Below are 19203 nucleotides of genomic sequence, written 5' to 3'. Positions count from 1 at the left end.
CAAATGCTTTTTCAGCATCCAATGAAATGATCATATGGTTTTTTTCTTTCAGTTTATTTATATGATGGATCACATTGATAGATTTGCGTATGTTGAACCATCCCTGCATCTCTGGGATGAAGCCTACTTGATCATAATGGATAATTTTTCTAATGTGTTCTTGGATTCAGTTTGCCAGTATTGTATTGAGAATTTTCGCATCGATGTTCAAGAGTGAGATTGGCCTGTAATTCTCTTTCTTGGTTGTGTCTTTGTGTGGTTTTGGTATTAGGGTGACTGTAGCTTCATAAAAGGAGTTTGGCAGTGACTCTTCTGTTTCTATATTGTGGAATACATTAAGGAGTATAGGTATTAGCTCTTCCTGGAAGTTCTGGTAGAATTCTGCATTGAAACCATCTGGTCCTGGGCTTTTTTTGGTAGGGAGATTTTTGATAACAGCTTCTAATTCTTCACGACTAACAGGTCTATTTAGATTGTTCACCTGGTCTTGGTTCAACTTTGGTATATGATACTTATCTAAAAAAGTGTTCATTTCTTTTACATTTTCCAACTTTGTGGCATATAAACTTTCGTAGTAATATCTAATGATTCTCTGAATTTCCTCTGTGTCTGTGGTTATGTCCCCCTTTTCATTTCTGATCCTATTAATTTGCAAGTTCTCTCTCTGCCGTTTGATTAGTTTGGATAGGGGTTTGTCAATCTTGTTAATTTTCTCCAAGAACCAGCTTTTGGTTTCATTGATTCTTTGGATTGTTTTCTGTGTTTCTATTTTGTTGATTTCAGCCCTCAGTTTGATTATTTCCAGTCTTCTACTCCTCCTGGGTAAATCAGCTTGATTTTTTTCTAGAGCTTTCAAGTGTGTTGTTAAGTCTCCAATGTGTGCTTTCTACGTTTTCTTTAAGTGGGCACTTAGTGCTATGAACTTTCCTCTTAGCACTGCTTTCATAGTGTCCCATAGGTTTGAATACGTTGTGTCTTTGTTTTCATTAAATTCAAGGAAGAGTCTAATTTCTTTCTTTATTTCTTCCTTGACCCAGGGGTGATTTAGTAGTTGACTGTTCAACTTCCATGAGTTTGTTGGCTTCCTGGGGGTACCATTGTTGTTGAATTCTAATTTTAATCCATGGTGATCTGACAAGACACAGGTGGTTACTAATATTTTTTTATATCTGTGGAAGTTTGCTTTGTTACAGAGTATGTGGTCAATCTTCGAGAAGGTTCCATGAGCTGCAGAGAAGAAGGTATATTCTTTCCTATTTGGGTGGAGTGTTCTATAGATGTCTGTTAAGTCCATTTGATTCAGTACCTCCAATCAATCTCTTATTTCTCTGTTAGGTTTCTGTCTGAATGACCTGTTCATTGGTGAGAGAGGAGTGTTGAAGTCTCCTACTATTAGTGTGTGTGGTTTGATGACTGCCTTGAGTTCTAGAAGAGTTTCTTTTACATATGTGGGTGCCTTTATATTAGGGGCATAGATATTCAAGATTGAGACTTCTTCCTGATGAATTGTTCCTGTTATGAGTATGAAATGTCCATCTCCATCTCTTCTGATTGATTTTAGTTTGAAGTCGATTTTGTTAGATATTAGAATGGCCACACCCACTTGTTTCTTAGGTCCATTTGCTTGGAAAACCTTTTCCCAACCCTTTACTCCGAGTAGGTGTCTGTCTTTGTGGTTGAGGTGTGTTTCTTGTAAACAGCAGAATATTGGATCCTGTTTTCGTATCCAATCTCTAAGTCTCTGCCTCTTTATAGGTGAGTTAAGTCCATTTATTAAGTGATATTAATGACCAGTGATTGATGACTCCGGTCATTTTTTTGGGTAGTAGAGTGTATGTGTTTTCCTTCTTTGAGCTGTGCTTGTGAAGGGTCGCTAGATGTCTGAGCTAGTGTAGGTAGTGTTGGGAATGTTGGATTCCTTGGGTTGTGATTTTCCTTCTAATATTCTCGGTAAGGCTGGATTAGTAGCTACGTATTGTTTAAATTTGTTTTTATCCTGGAATATTTTGTTTTCTCCGTTGATAGTGAACAATAGCTTGGCTGGGTATAGTAGTCTGGGCTTGCATCCATGGTCTCTTAGTTTCTGCAGTACCTCTATCCAGGATGTTCTGGCTTTCATGGTTTCCATAGAGAAGTCTGGTGTAAGTCTGATAGGTTTACCTTTATACGTTACTTGACCTTTTTCCTTTGCAGCTCTCAATATCCTTTTTTTAGTCTGAATGCTTTGTGTTTTGATTATTATATGGCGAGGGGATATTTTCTTCTGAGCCAGTCTATTCGGTGTTCTGTATGCTTCTTGAACCTTCATAGGAATATCGTTCTTTAGGATGGGAAAGTTTTCTTCTATAATTTTGTTGAGTATATTTTCTGGACCTTTGATCTGCAATTCTTCTCCTTCTTCTACTCCTATTATTCTTAGATTTGGTTTTTTAATTGTGTCCCACAGTTCCTGAATGTTTTGTGATGAGAATTTATTGGATTTGCTGTTTTCTTTGGTCAGAGTGTTTAATTTCTCTATGTTATCCTCAGAGTCTGAGATTCTTTCTTCTATCTCTTGTATTCTGTTGGTTATGCTTGTTTCTGAAGTCTCTGTTCGTTTACCTAGATTTTCCATAGCCAGCCGGCCCTCGGTTTGTGATTTCTTCATTGACTCCATTTCAGTTTTCAAATCTTGAACTGTTTCTATTACCTGTTTGATTGTTTTTTCTTGGTTTCCCAAAATTTCATTTACGGATTTACTCATTTCTTCAAACTTTTTGGTATATTTCTCTTCCATTTCTTTATTCATTTCCTCAATCTTTTTGTTATACTTATCTTCCATTTCTTTACGGCAGATTTTCACCTCCTGTTTAAGTTCCTCTATTATTTTCATAAAGATCTGCTTAGAGTCGGTTTCTTCTATTTCTTCTGGAGTAGGGTGTTCAATTATTCTAGTTTCGAGCTCCCTGGATTCTGGAGATGTCATGTTGCCTTTCAGGTTGTTGCAGGAATTCTTGCATTGGCACCTGCCCATCTCGACCACTCTGGATGAAGCTCCTCTGCACTTTCTGGATAGAACTCCTCAACACTCTCTGGGTAGGACTTCTCAGTACTCTCTGGATAGAGCTCCTCAGCACTCTCTGGGTAGGACTCCTCAGCAGTGCAACAGAGCTAGCGGGTCTTCCCAGGACCCCGGAGACAAAGGGCCCGCAGCAGTGGGGGGAGGGAGGGGTCCCGTGGAACACCGAAGACCCTGCAGCAGAAGCTGAGGGGGGAGGGGCTGTGCTCTCTTCCGGACAGGCAGGCTGCCCAGGCGAGCACCCACTCACCTCTCTGGGAAGAGCTCCTCAGCAGTGTAACAGGGTAGCTGGTCTTCCCAGGACCCGGAAGACAAAGGGCCCTCTCTGTAGTTTTTATGCCTGTCCTGGAACTTGCTCTTGTAGACCAGGCTGTCCTCGAATTCACGGAGATCCACTTACCTCTGCTTCCTGTGTGCAGGGATTAAAAACGTGTGCCACCACTGCCCTGCTAAAGGGCATTTTCTTTTCTTCTTTTTCTTTTTTTCATGTAAAATTCGTGGAAAATATTTTAATAAAAAGCATGAAAGAAAATCTCACAAATACATGGAAAAGAAGGCCATTCATATACAAGAACCACACAGGACACAAGACAGTACTAGAAATGCAACTTTCCACATCATATTATAGTTAATACACTAAATGTACAAAGCAAAGAAGTATACTAAAAGTTTTAGTAGGCCAAGTCTTACACAAAAACATTCACATCACAATAACTAATGACTTTTCATTCCAAATAATAAAATCAAGAAAGGCTTGCATTCTGAAAAACCAAAATTTCCCACAAAGTGTCATAATTAAAGGCAAAAGAAAACCTTAATGATAAAAATAAGCTAAAAGAGTTTGTGGCCACCAAGCCAGCCCTTCAGACAGTAATAGAAGGAATACTTCAGCCTGAAGACAAACAAATAAACTCAATCGACTAGAGACGGAAATTTTTAGCTCTGTTACAGCACTCATTAAACAAAGCAATGTTAAGAAAGCCCCAAACATTAGCAAAAATCTTCAAGGTGACAGGGAACAATGCATGCCTCTTAATAACCGCTGTAAATACCAATGGTCTAAATTCACCCAATTCACCATCAAAATGCACAGAATAGCATATTGGATTAGAAAACAGAATCTTTTTCCCCTGTCTTTTTACATAAAAAGGTAAGCATTACCTTACGATGAAAGGATAAATGAAGAAGTCCAAGCAAGAAGAAGCAGAAAAGAAGCAAGCATTGCTTGTGTAACTGATCCCACGACAGCTACACAGACATTTTTACTTATCCCTGCTCACTTCACAATAGCTAGAATAAAGGGCATTTTCTAAGTGCTAGTGACCCCTATGTAAAGACAGCAGTCCTTACTTTCTAAAGCTTAGAACTCTTTTGAAAGAGAAAAGTACTAAAAGAGGAGAACTAAAAAATCCCAAAATCCCATTGTATGCTAGATGACCGTGAGAACCAGGGGGACCCAGGAGCCAGAGGAAGGTGACAGGATATATGGAGAGTATCCCATGTGACAGAATGGGAGCTTTAGAGATACTAGGGAAAAGATAACGGAGAATGTCACATGTGAGTAAAATAGAAGGACATGGAGATATGTCAGGAAGGCTATTCAAGGCAGAGGGTCGAAATCAAACATAAAGGACTTCAACCAAGACAATGGCTGGCATATGTACAGGTTAGGGGCATGATGAAAGCTGAGTGAAAGAAAGTGTCGCCACAGGGGGGGGGATACAGCTCAGTGGTATAGTGCACGCAAGAGACCCCCCATGTGTCCTCAGTCTTGTAAACAACACCAAGAGATTGGATCTAAAATAGGAAATGAAGCCAGAGGAGTTACTGGGATATCGCAGGGTAGATGATCAAAGGTTTTTCGATTCATGTACTATTTGGTGAGGAACTTTGGAAAGCAAAAACAACAACAACAACAACAATAACACAACTCTATAGCTGCTGTTTTCTGCTTTACCCTCTCTCCTTAGCAATGCAGATAGTGGGAAAGGGGTTTTGAGAGTGAGGCACCTGGCCTGTCAGTTTGAGATGATCCCTAGTTGAAGGAGCAGAGGGAAACATCAAAATGAAAGTAGATCTATTTTGATGACTGATGTAGTAAGGTCAGCATTGTCAGGTTTTAGCTGCCAGGGAATGCGGAGGGGAGTGCCCACCTTAAAAGTATTACTTTAGTTCAGCGCCCATGGTCAGTGTGACAGCAGCCTCATTGTGGCTCTCATTCTGGCTCTGGTAGAAATATCAGACTCATAATGAAATGCCAAACTGCAAATGCTTTTTCCCCTGTTTTTTCATCATGTGTTTCTTTTCTCAGATTTAATCTTAGATTTTGCCACCAATGCACCACCAGATTTCTTAGTATAAACAACCGGCTGTTTCAGAGATGAATTTTTTACATATGTCATTTCCTCTCTGGATAAAGAAACTGTGGGTTACATGCTCTTCGAGGTTCAGGACTTTAATATTATTCATTTTACTAATTTGCATTTGTTTTGAGTATCTATAAACATGACCATGGGGCTGTTTCTGAGTTCCCTGCCTTCTGAGAAGTGGTCTAGGCACTAACAAGGATGTCACATCCTGCTTGTTGCTAATTGCACCCAGAGGCAGGGAACACATTCGGCAAATTTCATGAATAAGTAAATAGGATTCAAGAAGGATGAAAGAATGCTATGTGTTTAGCCATCAGGTGGCCATAATGAGAACAAGCTAAGACTGTACCTGCGCTGGCCAAACGATGTAAGCTAATTTGTTCATTTCCATGGCTTTAATGATCTATGGCTCACCTGCCAGGGCACTTCTGAGTACAGAAATAGCTCTCAAGAACCAAGCCATCCTACCACAAGGCACACAAGATGCTAGGCTTGTTATCACTTTCACGCTTTTCTAATGTAACATTGCTAATGTACCCAGTCATTTTATACATATTTAATTTCATCGTTATGAAATGAGCAGAAGGCAAAAATATTGCTTGAAATCAAAGCACAGAGAACCCCTTACTTTTCTTGACCCAGGAAGCCCTCTAACCTCAAGTTTCCTGTTTCTTTCTGCCCACAGATCACATTGTTCAAAACAGAAGGATTAAATATTCTTGAGTAAATGTTTATTTACATCACATTCTATGTTTACCACAAAGAAAATTATGTATATAATCTTTGTTTTCTTTGAGTCTTTGTTATCTTATGCAGCAGATATGTGTATAGTAAATTATTAAGCTCAGTTACATTTGATTGAGTTGAGATGTAGCTACAGTTGAGGAGAAATCATGGTGAGTGAGATTGTACCTCTGGTCTCGATGGACACTAGGGTAGTCATCCAAGTTTGCTGAGACTCAGGGAGTTACTGCAACAGAAGACTTTCAGCACTGAAACAAAGAAATATCATCAAAGAAGGATAAAGTGTTTACCCTACAAAATCAAACTTCCCTGTGAGCAAAATATGGAGTCCAAAAGGCATAAAAATAATACTCAATCAGGAGCTAGAAATTAGGTTAAAATCCTGATTCTGATATATGCAAAGTGTGTAACAGAGAGAATGACATTTTTTCCTCTCTATATCTCAGATTTCTTATATGGAAATCTTATGTAGAAAACAGTGGTATCAATAATATCCACCTCCCAAAATAACATTAAATGAAATAATCCACATAAGAAAAATAGAAAACTAAAAATGATACAAATATAAAATTTCATTATTTGATGTTGGCTTCAAAAAAGACAGCATGCCATTAATTAAACTTATGGATCTGATCTATTTTGAAAATAAGCCAAGTTTCAACAAGCCTTGAATGATTTGAAAAGTCAAGTCAATTAACAGAATTGTCAAATCCTCAAAACACTTTTGGGGCTGAACTGTTTGTCAGGTTTTTTTTTTTTTCGTATATCTGAAGAACAGAACATTAACAATAATAAAAGTTACTTATTTTTTTCTCTCTTTCCAAATCACCTATGAGAAAATATTTTTAATTGCTTTTGATAATTCCTTGTGACCAGATTTTACATTAGTAACCATTGCATGCTGTCATCATGTTCCTCACTTAATCAAAACCCTTACATGATGGTTTTTTTTTGGGAAATTACCAATTTTTAAACTGTATTCTTTGGGACACTTTATTAAGATTCAGTATTAATTTCTGTAAAGACTTGCTCAGTGGCTCATTTGTTTATTTGACTCATATTTATTTAAAATTCACCAGATCACCATTAGCATATTTGGCACAGACAATACAAGCAATGAGCAACAGAGGCCAGTCTCCTAACTTCATGAGCTTCTATTCTAGTGGGAGGAAGTATATATCAAACATAGACAAAACCTTGGCAATTACATACTTTGAATAATGCTATGAGAGACAAGGGTAGAGAACTTTGATAAATAATGATTATTATCTTTTCTAGATAAAAGAAACAGTAAGATGAATATAAAAGTGAAGTATGTTTGTGTTTTTAGATTTATTTTAAAATTATGGATGTTTGTGAGTGCATGTAGGTGCCCATGGATACTAGCGGTAGGCATTGGATCTTCTGGAGCTGGAGTTACAGGTTGTTGTGAGCTCCTGCATGGATGCTGGGAACTAGGTCCTCCGATAAAGGAGAAAGTGCTCTTAAATGTTAAGTCTCCTCTTCCGCATGTGTATTTGTATTTTTGATGAAAAATTTAAGAGGCCACTGTAGATGGAGGAAGGTGGAGGGACGGTATCAATGAAATTATAAATTATGAGGTCAGATGGTTCTGAGGAACATGGATTCTTTCAATTCTTCAGATAAAATTTAAAAATAGATTCAAAGGAATATTTGAAAGCAAATTTATTGGAGTTTAGGAAAATTCCAAGAAACCACACACACATATAAACACAGGGAAGGCAATATAGATATCTGACTGTAGGGAGGGAGCTAGGTAAGTGGAAGAAAGAATAGACTTTCTGAGTTAGAGGTTAAGAAAGCTGGCAGGCTCAGCAATGGAATTCTGCAAGTAACTGTATGCGAGTGGAGGATGGGGTGAGAGTTTGAGAGTGTCCAGAGAGAACCAGTATATTAGGACAAGAAGACTTGGGCTATTAGGAAGAGGGGAAAGTGACAACAGTGGAGATCTGCAATAACTGCACTAAGGAAGTGACTTCTGGGCTGTGTGAGCACATATATCATTAAGGAGCTCGTCATTCCTCTCCTCTTAACACGTTTGCAGGTGTATCCTCTTTCTTTTCACCTTTTAACTCTAAATGTGAAACAGGATTTCCTCTTTATTGCAGGAGGCTTTTGGCCTTGCCTGGGCAAGCAAGGAAAGTCCTTCTTGTCTTTACCAAATGCTATTGTCATTCTTTGAGGACGCTATTTATAAAGGTTGTTACCAATGATTAACCTTGGCATTTCAAATTCTAAGGTGAGGCAATTGCAACATATTTTCTTTCCTCAAATGTAGGAGGAAGCCATTTGTTGGTTCCCGCCAGCTCAGTAGCTCAGACCTGAAATAATCACACAGAAACTGTATTAAGTAAATCACTTCTTGGCCCATTAGCTCTAGCTTCTTATTTGTTAACTCTTATGTCTTAATTTAACCCATCTCCATTAATCTATGCATCACCATGAGGTCGTGGCCTACCAGAAAAATTTCAGCACATATGTCTCTGGCGGCTCCATGGTTTCTCCCTGATTCTGCCCTTCTTTCTCCAAGCATGTAGACGTAAGTCACAAAACAATCCCACACCAGTTTGGAATTATGATTAATAAAAGGGTTATCTATTTGAGGGGAAAACTTACAGATCACTGCCCTAGACAACAGCCCTCTGAGTGACCAGGAACAGAGTCTAGTAGTTATAAAAGAGAGAGAGAGAGAGAGAGAGAGAGAGAGAGAGAGAGAGAGAGAGAGAGAGAGAGAGAGAACAGGGCTATCGCTGCCTTTTAAAGCAAAAGAGACCACACCCAAGTGGGCTGGTATCTTAAAGGCTATTAGCTGAAGGAGCGGAAGGAGTTCCCACAGCACCAGCATTCAGTTTAGTTTTCCCTGCCTACCTCTATTCTTTTGCCCTATCAGACCAAGCCAATTTTCTTTATTAATTAACCAATAGTATTCATAGCATACAAAAGGGAATCCCACATCACTCAAAATTAGTATATAACAGGGATATAGGAGGTAGGTTGCAAAACTGATTAAGGAAGGGAATCTACCCTCAATGAATGCCAGACATGACTAGTTATATATCACCCTGACACAAGCTAGCATATCTGAGAGGAGGTAATCTCCATTTATAAAATGCCCCCATAAGATTCGGCTGTAAGGCATTTTCATAATTAGTGATTGATGGAGGAGGGCCCAGTCCATTGTGAGTGGTGCCATCCCTGGGCTGGTGGTCTTGGGTTCTATAAGAAAGCAGGCTAGGCAAGCCTTGGAGATCAAATCAGTAAGCAGCAGCCCTACAGGACCTTTATATCACCTCCTCCCTTCATGTTTCTGCTCTGCTTGATTGAATTCCTATCCTTGCTGCTTTTGATGATGAACTGTTTCATGGAACTGTGAGTGAAATAAATCCTTTCACCTCCAACTTGCTTCTGGCCCATGTGTTCTATCATATAAAGAGACAAACCCTGATTTATGGACCCTTAAGGCCAATCTATGATTGCTATAGGGGAACATGGAATTAAGTGACTTTGTCTTAAATGGCCAACCGTGCTTTTTGCTTCGATAGAAGCACTTAGAGAACTGAGAAGTTGTCATATGCTATTTTCAGAAAGCATTAGTTGAGGTTATTTTTTCACTTACCCATTTTTCTGGATTCTCAAAAGCTCTTTTGTTTCCAGACTTCTTATTGCCAATTATTGGATGTACACAAGGTAATTAAAGAGCAAGGTCAGGCAGGAGCTGCTGAACTCTCTTCCATTTTCTCATTCTCCCATGAGGAAGGAATCTGGGCACATTCTCTGAAATATACCTGAGGGTTTGAGATGTAGCTCAATGGTAGAGTATGGTGTGGAAGGTCCTTCTGTCTGGGTGTTGCTTTTCTTGGTTAATGAATAAAGAAACTGCCTTGACCTGTTGATAGGGCAGAACTTAGTTAGGTGGGGAAGATGGAACTGAATGCTTGGAGAAAGAAGGGTGGAGTAGGAGAAGCACCATGGAGCTGCCAGAGATAGACGTGCTGAAACTTTGGTGGTAGGCCACGACCTCATGGTGACACACAGATTAATGGAGATGGGTTAAACTAAGATATAAGAGTTAGCCAATAAGAAGCTAGAGCTAATGGGCCAAGCAGTGTTTTAATTAATACAGTTTCTGTGTGATTATTTCGGGGTTAAGTTAGTCGGGTGGCCGGGAACCAGCAAGAGGCTCACAAGTGACTCCCTTGCAACAAGAGTACTTGATTCATATGAAGAAAGTCCCCTGAATTTAATATCCATCACTGAAAACAAAACAAAACAAACAAGCAAAAAAAAGAAGCAGATGAAATTTTGCCAGATGTGGTGGTGTAGGTGGTAGGTGATGATAGGCGAGTCACTTGGAATTTGTGTATTCCCTGATCTACATAATGAAATGTTGTTTGGAAAGAAATTAGAACAACCAGGGTGTATCAATATATTTTAAATTTCTCTCCCATGTTTAATTCTCCAAATGGGAAGAATACAGTTGTCAATCAGGTTAAGACATGCAAGTCAATTGTGAATGTTGATAGTGAGTGTTTTATAGGTCATGAATTGTAGCTACTTTATCTAGATGCTTCATTTTCCATCTTACTTTCTTAAGTTACTTAGCAAATACTCAATGGAAAACAGCTCAGAGCTGAGCCAAAAGCAATTATAAAGCACTTGGAGAGTTGTAGTCACCCAAATGATAATTATTTGCAGGTGCTTGTTTTTCTTCCCTTTCTACTGCTCTCTCCAGTCCTTCCTCACAACCTGGGGAGGACTGATTGTTGAGTGTGTTCTGAATCTTCACCAAAGTTTGTCTTTATCTCTTATGTGTTATATAGAGAAATATCAGTAATGAAGCCATTTGTGCCACTTCTCCAGTGTTGGAGTTAGCTGGAAGTTTCATGATTTCTTGTCATTGCCAAATGTCATTTTACACTTTCATTTATTTAGCCACTAGGAAAACTAAGATTTAATGTATTTAGTATGCCCTAAATATTCTCAAGAGCAAAATAAATTTCACTCAATTCTGTAGTCCTCCTTCTTGTCCCCTCAGCATGGTAGATTTGTGTGCTTCTTTACTCCATTCAAAGTAAAGATTGATCAATCAAGCTATTTTACAACAATCATGAGCCAAGATATGATCCTCTGATCACAAAATAATGCATGTTGACAACCTGTAAGATGCATGCTTACAGTTATGCATGTTTACAAATTACATGTTATAGGGAAGCAATAGAGGAGAAATCATCTTTTGTTGGTCAGCACACTGCAGTGCTGACAAAAGTCTACAAAATATGTCATTTGGAAGGGGCTTGATTCTTCTTTTCAGGTCTGCCCAAAACATGTAAGAACTAAGATACAGGTCTTTTGTTCAAGATACTTTCCTTTTTGCTTGAAAGGAGAATACTGTCTTCAGACTGAACATATGAGGAACACAGAAATTTAAGCATGCCATCTTGTTCCTCAAAGCTTTTTAACATAGAGTATGGTCTTAGGGACTTTCAATGGTCTCTCGATTAAGGTTACAGGGTTCCATTTTTTTCAGATGTTCTAATGTTCTACATCTTGAAAGGTGTTGAAGGATGATACCATTCTTTTGCTCCAACTTTCAAGGTTTGATAGTCAACACAGATGTAAGATGGTCTGTGGAAGGTATTTAGGAAAACATTTTTGTTCTGTTTAATTATATTTTATTGGAGTAGACTCTCAGTTTGCTGCATAGACTGGCTTCAAACTTGTGATTCTCCTGTCTCAGCCTCCCAAGTACTAGGATTAGCACTTGGATTTATGCCACTAGGATTAAACTTATGCCCATTCAAATGTAAGAAGTACTCTTTGGTGTGTTCTGTTTATTCACATTTCTGTGTGTCCTGGTGTGGGTGCATGTATATATATATTTGCATGTGGAGGTCAGATGTCAACCATTGTTGTTGTTCTTCAATAGCCATTTGCTTTGACTTTTGAGACAGGATTTCTCACCAAACCTAGAACTCAAAAGTTATAGGCTACTTAGCCTATGAGGCCCAGGGATCCATGTGTCTTCGTCCCTTCATGTAGAAATATCACCCAAGTTTTTTTAAAAAAAATTATTTATTTTACGTGCTAACCACAGTTTTCCCTCCCTCCTCTTCCCCTGTTCCTGCCCACCTCCTTTCTACCTACCCCCATCTACTCATCAGAAAAGGTAAGGTCTCCCATGGGGAGTCAACAAACCTGCTATATCAAACTGAGGCAGGACCAAATTCCTCCCCCTGCATCAAGGCTGAATAAGGCATCCCACCATAGGGAATGGGATCCAAAAAGCCAGTTCATGTGCCAGGGACAGCTACTGATCAGCAAAGCATAACCAGGCTACAATCCACAGCCCCAGAGAAGCTAGGTAACAAGGCAGACCCTAAGAGGTTGCATCGATCATCCTGGGAAGGGGAAATAGATGAAATCTCCCTGGTAAACTAGGAGTAGAGGTAGAGAGGAGGGAATGGGGGATAGGAACATGAGGGACTGGGATGATCTAGTTTGGGGAGGAATGGAGAGGGAGAACAATGAAAGAGATATCTTGATATAGGGGACCATTATAGGGTTAGGGAGAAACTTGGTGCTGGGGAAATTCCCAGGACTCCACAAGGATGACTCCCAGCTAAGACTCCTAGCAACAGTGGAGAGGGTGCCTCAACTGACTTTCCCCTGTAATCAGATTGGTGACCAATTGTCATCATAGAACCTTCACCCAGTACCTGATGGAAACAGATGCAGAGATCCACAGCCAAGCACTGGGCCAAGCTCTAGCAGTCCCGTTCAAGAGCAGGAAGAAGGAATATATAAACAAGGGGGAGGTGTCAAGATCAGGAGGGGAAACCCACAGAGACAGTTGACCTGAGTTCATGGGAGCTCACAAACTCTGGACTGATAGCTAAGGAGCATGCATGGGACTGACCTTATGCATGCTGGTGACATGGTGACAGAATTTTTTTAAAAGATTGATTCCTGGCCTTAATCCTAGGTCCTCATGCTCGTATGGCAAGCTCTTTACTGATTGATCTCTCTATATAGTCCCCGAGTTCAAGGAATTATTAAAAGAAGTTTGTATAATTTAGGACTTAAAGGAAGGATAATTAACTATTAGATCATAACCTCCACATATCCATGTGGATGGAAACAGTGTCTGCTTTATTCATAGGGTCATGCTCATTGTAACTTTCTCTTACACAATGTTGAATGAATAAATAAATTACTTCCCTCCTAACAAATTATGTCTTCTCTTATATTTAAGGAACTAAGCTTTTGGTTGTGTTCCAGACCAACACAAGTAGATAAGTAGTTTTGGTAAAGACTTTTGGAAGAAATATCTTTTGTCCTCTTATGTCCTGAAAACTCTCTGATAACATTTCCTCCAACAGTTCTGAACTACTCTATTTCTACTCTAGGCATAGGCTTAATACAAACAATATTCTGGTCTCATTTTACTTCCATTTTATTTTTCTTGAATAGACCATAATATTCAAATTTCTTTATAACCACTTTAAATAGATTCTTACCAGCTTTGATCTTTACTAAAGTTGAAAGTTGGATGAACTTACTTGTATCTTAAGTTGTCCTTAAAAAAATCTTAAAGAAAAACCTACCTAGCATTAAATTAGTTACGTGAAACCATTCTAGAGCACTTACTTTACCACAAGACACAGCAATTATATTTAATTTCAGAATGGTTAATTTATACTCAGGTTGTACATTTTATATATATATCAGAAGTCCAACTCATGGAAAAGGTCAAATAAATAAAGATCCTTGGCATTTTCTACCCTGTTGGTTGTTAAAAAAAAAAAGGAATACACAACCTGACATCTGGAATACGATCATTTTTAAGCAACACTTAACGTTTGGCAAAACACAGTGTGCATTCGTCCGAAGTTTCTAAAATTAGTTACAACCTTGCTACTAGATAATGAGAAATCATAGTCTTCACAGAGACATTAAAGCTACAAACAAGGTTTAGTTGATGAAGAATGGTTACTCGCAGTAGATTTTCTGTTTTCTGTGTAATCCATATAATTATTATATCCTGATGGTTTAAAAATGTCAGTTTATGTAAAGCAGACAGACTGAGAGCTCCTAGTTGCCCAGTGATTAAGAAACATACCATTTCCTAAACAAACTGAATAAACAGAAGGTGACTGTTGCAATATTTCTGTCATGATTTTTATATATTGGTTTACTTACTATTCAATGTATTTTTCTCTCTCTGAGATGATTTGTTAAAAATATTTTGATTATGGCTCTAGTAGGCTTTCTGTAAATTCATATAATAACAAAGAAAAGCACATACACTTTGCCATCCAAGTTGAATTTGTTGCGTTTTCAGGGCTGTAATAAAACACCATGACCAATGCAACTTATAGGAAGAAAGAGCATATGTGTGCTTATGGTTCTAAAGGGATTCAGTATGGGAAGAAATGCTTGACAACAGGTGGCAAGCTTGGCAGCAGGAGCAGTGAACCTCATGCAAGAAGCAGAGAAAGCCAACTGAATGTGGGGTGAGGCTTTAAGTTCTCAAAGTTCCCCCCAGAGACATACTTCCTCCAGCAAATCTATACACACTGAACAGTGCCACCAACTAGAGACCAAATGTACAAAACCCCAAGACTATGAGAGATATTTCTCATTTAAATACTCTACAGTATTCATTTTTATGAAGGCAACACTCTAGCTAAGCATGATGACAATGCCTGTAATTCCAGTACTTGCCAGGCTGAGGCAGCAGGATGGCAAGTTTGTAGCCACACAAGGTACATTGCAAATCCTGTCTCAAATACAAAAAACACAATGAGCAAACAAAAAGAAAATAAATTTTATATTTGTCTATTTAGATGACTTACAAGGCAGACATATTTAGGTTAAAAGTACATAAGTAGAACTGAATATCTTTAAAGGTTTCCTTTCAACCTCACTTTGAATAAATTAGTTATGATTTGTCTATGAGTTGATCTCTTTGAGTTTATCTTGCTTAGGATTATTTAATCTTTTAGAAGACGTAGGATTAAGGCTTCTTTTCAAATTAGGAGAAATTTTAGTTATATTTCCTTCACAAAGTTTATCTGTCCTATCTTTTTTTGTTCTTGTGGAATTATCATTATAATAAATATTGTAGTTTATAGCACCCACCAGTCTCTTGGTTTTTATTTTTCCTTCATTATTTCTCACTTTGTTATTGACACTCTGTAACTTAATTGATCTATCTTCAGGTTTAATAATTCTTTGACCCTCTCAGATCTGATGATAAGCCCTTCTTATGAATTTATAATTGTAATTATTGTGTTTTTCAATACCATAATTTTATCTGATTCCTTTTATAATATCTATTTTTTAATGTTAAGGAATCAGTCTCCTATGTTTCTTTAGTTCTTTCAGCATATTTAAAATAACTGTGGCCCAGGTGATGGTGGTGCATGTCTTTAATCCCAGCATTCAGAAGACAGAGGCAGGTGGATCTCTTGAGTTTGTGGCCAACTTGCTTTACAGAGCTAGTTGATGTGGGATTCTCCTCTGTATGCTTTGAATACCATTGGTTAATAAAGAAACTGTCTTGGGCCTGCTCAGAAAATATAGGTAGGCAGGGAAAACTAAACTAAATGTTGAGGAAAAGGAGGTCGAGTCAGAGAGAAGCCATGGAGCTGGTACCAGAGACAGACTGCTAAAACTTTACCCGGTAAGCCACAGCCATATGGCCATACACAGATTAATAGAAATGGGTTAAATTAATATAAGAGTTAGCCAATAAGAAGCTAGAGCTAATGAGCCAAGCAATGGTTATATTAATAAAGTTTCTGTGTGATTATTTCGGGTCAAAGCTACCTGGGCAGCCGGGAACCAACAAACAACCTCCCTGCAACAGCTAGTTCCAAGACAGTCAAGCCTGTTACATAGAGAGACCCTGTTTCAAAAAGCCAAAACGAAGATATCTTTGTCTTTGTCTAATTAATCCAACATCTGAGCATCCTTGGGAAAAATTTCTACTGACCACATATTTTCACATGTATAAGTTATAATATCTTATTTCTCTGCATGTATTGTAAACTTGTTTGAAAACTGTATATTTAAAATAATATAATACAGTAATTATGGAAAAGAAATCCCAGCAGGATTTTTTATACTTGCATTTATTTTATTGTCTCTGCTATTTATTTAGTGAGTTGTTTGGACCAATTTGTAGTCTTAGTCCTTTTCTTTTCAAGTGTTTGGTTTTTTTAATGACCCAAATCTGAAAGATATATAGTCAGGCTGATGCTGTTAAGTTCACAAGCATGGAAAATATCAGCGGGACGAGCTGTAAGAGGAGAAACTAACCCAAGAACAGGCTGGGTTTCTTTTAGATAGAGCCAGGGCCAGGCTGAAGCCACCAGGTGGGCATAGGAGCAGCAGGTATTGGCTTACTTTCCATTACCCCCAGGTTGGCTTGGAAGTCTGTGTCCGCATTGTCATGCATATCACCTTCTGTCTTGAGTTCTAAGATTTTTCCAGAGCTTGCTTCAGAAGTGTTCCACGTGACTCCTAATCTTTTGTGCCACCACTGCGCTTGTCACCTGTTGACTTAGCCCAAGTTGGGGATTTTTCTTGAAGTGTTCCCAATATGTTAGAGGACATTCTCTTCTTCACAGGCTGTTCTGTTGCTTCATCAAAGTTTAATGAAAAATTGGACCCACCACTAGGAGGCAAAACCCAGGAGCTATTTCTGCTGTTGAGGTCCACACTCTGGAAGGTGGGGATAGTGGTATAGTGCCAATGGGTGAGGTAGGCTGCCACAGGGAGAACTCTAAGGCAACTGGAACCAAGAAGACACCTCCACATTCATGACCCACAGGACTCTACGAGCCACATTGCCCAGTCTTATTCTTTATCAAATGTGATTATTGAAAAGTCTGCTTCATTTTTCCATAGGTAAGCTAATGATCAGAAATTTATTTATATTATTTTAACCAAAATGTTTCTTAGTCTTCACATAAGAACTCTCTCAGTCTGTGTGTAATTGTTGGACATGACTTTAGCCATCTAACAGTTTACAGCTAGCTCCTCTCTATCCTTTACCTCCAGCTTCAAAATGTAAAACTTAAAGATCTGTCAATGTGAGATGATAAATGTTTCTTGACAACTATATAGTTTACCTATTTACATGACTGTAGGAAGAGGGCCCGCCTGTTCGTTCTGATTGCCCAGAACCAAAATAATCACACAGAAACTATATTCATTAAAACACTTCTTGGCCCATTAGCTCTAGATTCTTATTGGCTAACTCTTATATTAATTTGACCCATTTCTATTAATCTGTATATCGCCACGTGGTAGTTACTTACCGGCAAAGATTCAGCATATCTGACTCTGGTGGCTCTGGTGTTTCTCTGACTCTGCTTTCTTCTTCCCAGCATTCAGTTCTGTCTTCTCTGCCTACCTAAGTTCTTCCCTATCAACTAGGCCAAGACAGTTTCTTTATTCATTAACCAATAAAGGCAACACATAAACAGAAGGCCCTCCTATACCACATGACTGTCATGGTATGAATGTAGCCCAAAGCTCACATTTCAAATCTTTTTTTAATTGAAAATTGATTATTCTCTTATCCTGACAACAGTTTCCTCTCCCTCCACTTCTCCCAGCTTCCTACCTCCCTCCTCTTTTGCTAGGATCCACTTCCTTCTATTTCTTCAGAAAAGAGCAATCATCCAAGATACCACAATAAAACAAGATACAATAAGACCAGTTAAAAGCCCTCATATCAAGGCTAGATAAGGAAATTCAATAGGAGGAAAAGAGTCCCAAGGGCAGGCAAAAGAGTCAGAGACACACGTGCTCCCACTGTTAGGAGTCCCACAAGAAAAGGATCAATGTCATACCAGGCCTAAACCATTTAGTTATGGACTGTACTTTAGGCTGAAAGATGTTTATAAATATTGAGAACTAAAAACTTGCTAAGCATAGAGACAGGGTCCTTGATTAATCTTATTTCAACTGATACTTAAAAACAATCACTTGAAATGGAAGACACTTATGTCTGAAAAGGGATATTCATTGAAATCAGAAATTAGGAAATGAGTCAATGACAAATCAAATAAAAAACATTGTAAAAAGATAATGGTTTTGAAAAAAAGTGCATATTGGACTGGGATATAGCTCAGTTAGTAGACTACTTACCTAACATGTTTGAAGCCCTGGGTTTATCTTCAGCATTACATGAACTGGGTGGCTATAATCTCAGTACTCAGCAGGTGGAGGCATGAGGATCAGATATTCAGGTTCATTTTTGGCTACATATGGAGTTCAGTTCTATCCTGGGCTTGAGAACCTGCCACAGAATATTAAAAACTGCACTAAAATTTTTCATGTATATATAGGCATCACTTTAAAATGTCAACCATGCAGAAATGAAAGAAAAATACACACTTTTGGAAGTATAAAAATAGAGAAATCAAATTTTTAAATAAAAAAATATGGAATAATATACCGACAGTAATGGAAGGGTTTTTTAATATTCAAAGGGCTGTGGGAAGATATATCTCAGTCTAAAGTTATTGAATTTTTTTCATCTAGGAGTAAGGGACAAATAAAAAATTTTTGTAACTAAGATAATTTATCAACCACAGAAAAATCTTTACAAAGGAGTATATCAGTTTTTAATTTAACAAAATAGAAAACCAGAATGAAAATGGATTATGAAAAATAACAATGAGTATTATAGGGGCAATATATTATGCTAAATATTTAATTAATTGTGAACTATATACAATAATGACATACAGACATTTTCAATGAAAAGCTAAAGTCTAGAAAATAACCACAAGAAATATGATTTTCAGTGATATTGAACATATTAAAGTCTTTCTCTTATTTGAAAGGAGGAAAGAGACATTAGATAATTTCAGACTTTCTTACAAATTTATATAATTATTGGATTATTTGTTCTTTTGATGACCAATTTCTTTAATTCTTTGTATATTTTGGAGATCAGAGCTCTATCTGATGTGGGGTTGGTGAAGATCTTTT

The 19203-nt window shown here is 38.0% G+C and overlaps 1 protein-coding gene and 1 pseudogene across 2 annotated transcripts in view; one reads left to right on the top strand and one right to left on the bottom strand.

Moving 5' to 3' along the window:
• The window catches only part of Rtl4 (retrotransposon Gag like 4), a 389540-nt gene that overhangs the window by 69879 nt on the left and 300458 nt on the right, over window positions 1-19203 (top strand). The gene's annotated exons all lie outside the window — the stretch shown is intronic.
• LOC125405573 (jupiter microtubule associated homolog 1 pseudogene) lies at window positions 16599-17016 on the bottom strand (annotated as a pseudogene).

This window comes from Myodes glareolus, chromosome X (assembly GCF_982192425.1).
Source record: "Myodes glareolus chromosome X, mMyoGla1.1, whole genome shotgun sequence".
NCBI classification, from domain to species: domain Eukaryota; kingdom Metazoa; phylum Chordata; class Mammalia; order Rodentia; family Cricetidae; genus Myodes; species Myodes glareolus.
This window is presented reverse-complemented; position numbering and strand designations above follow the sequence as displayed.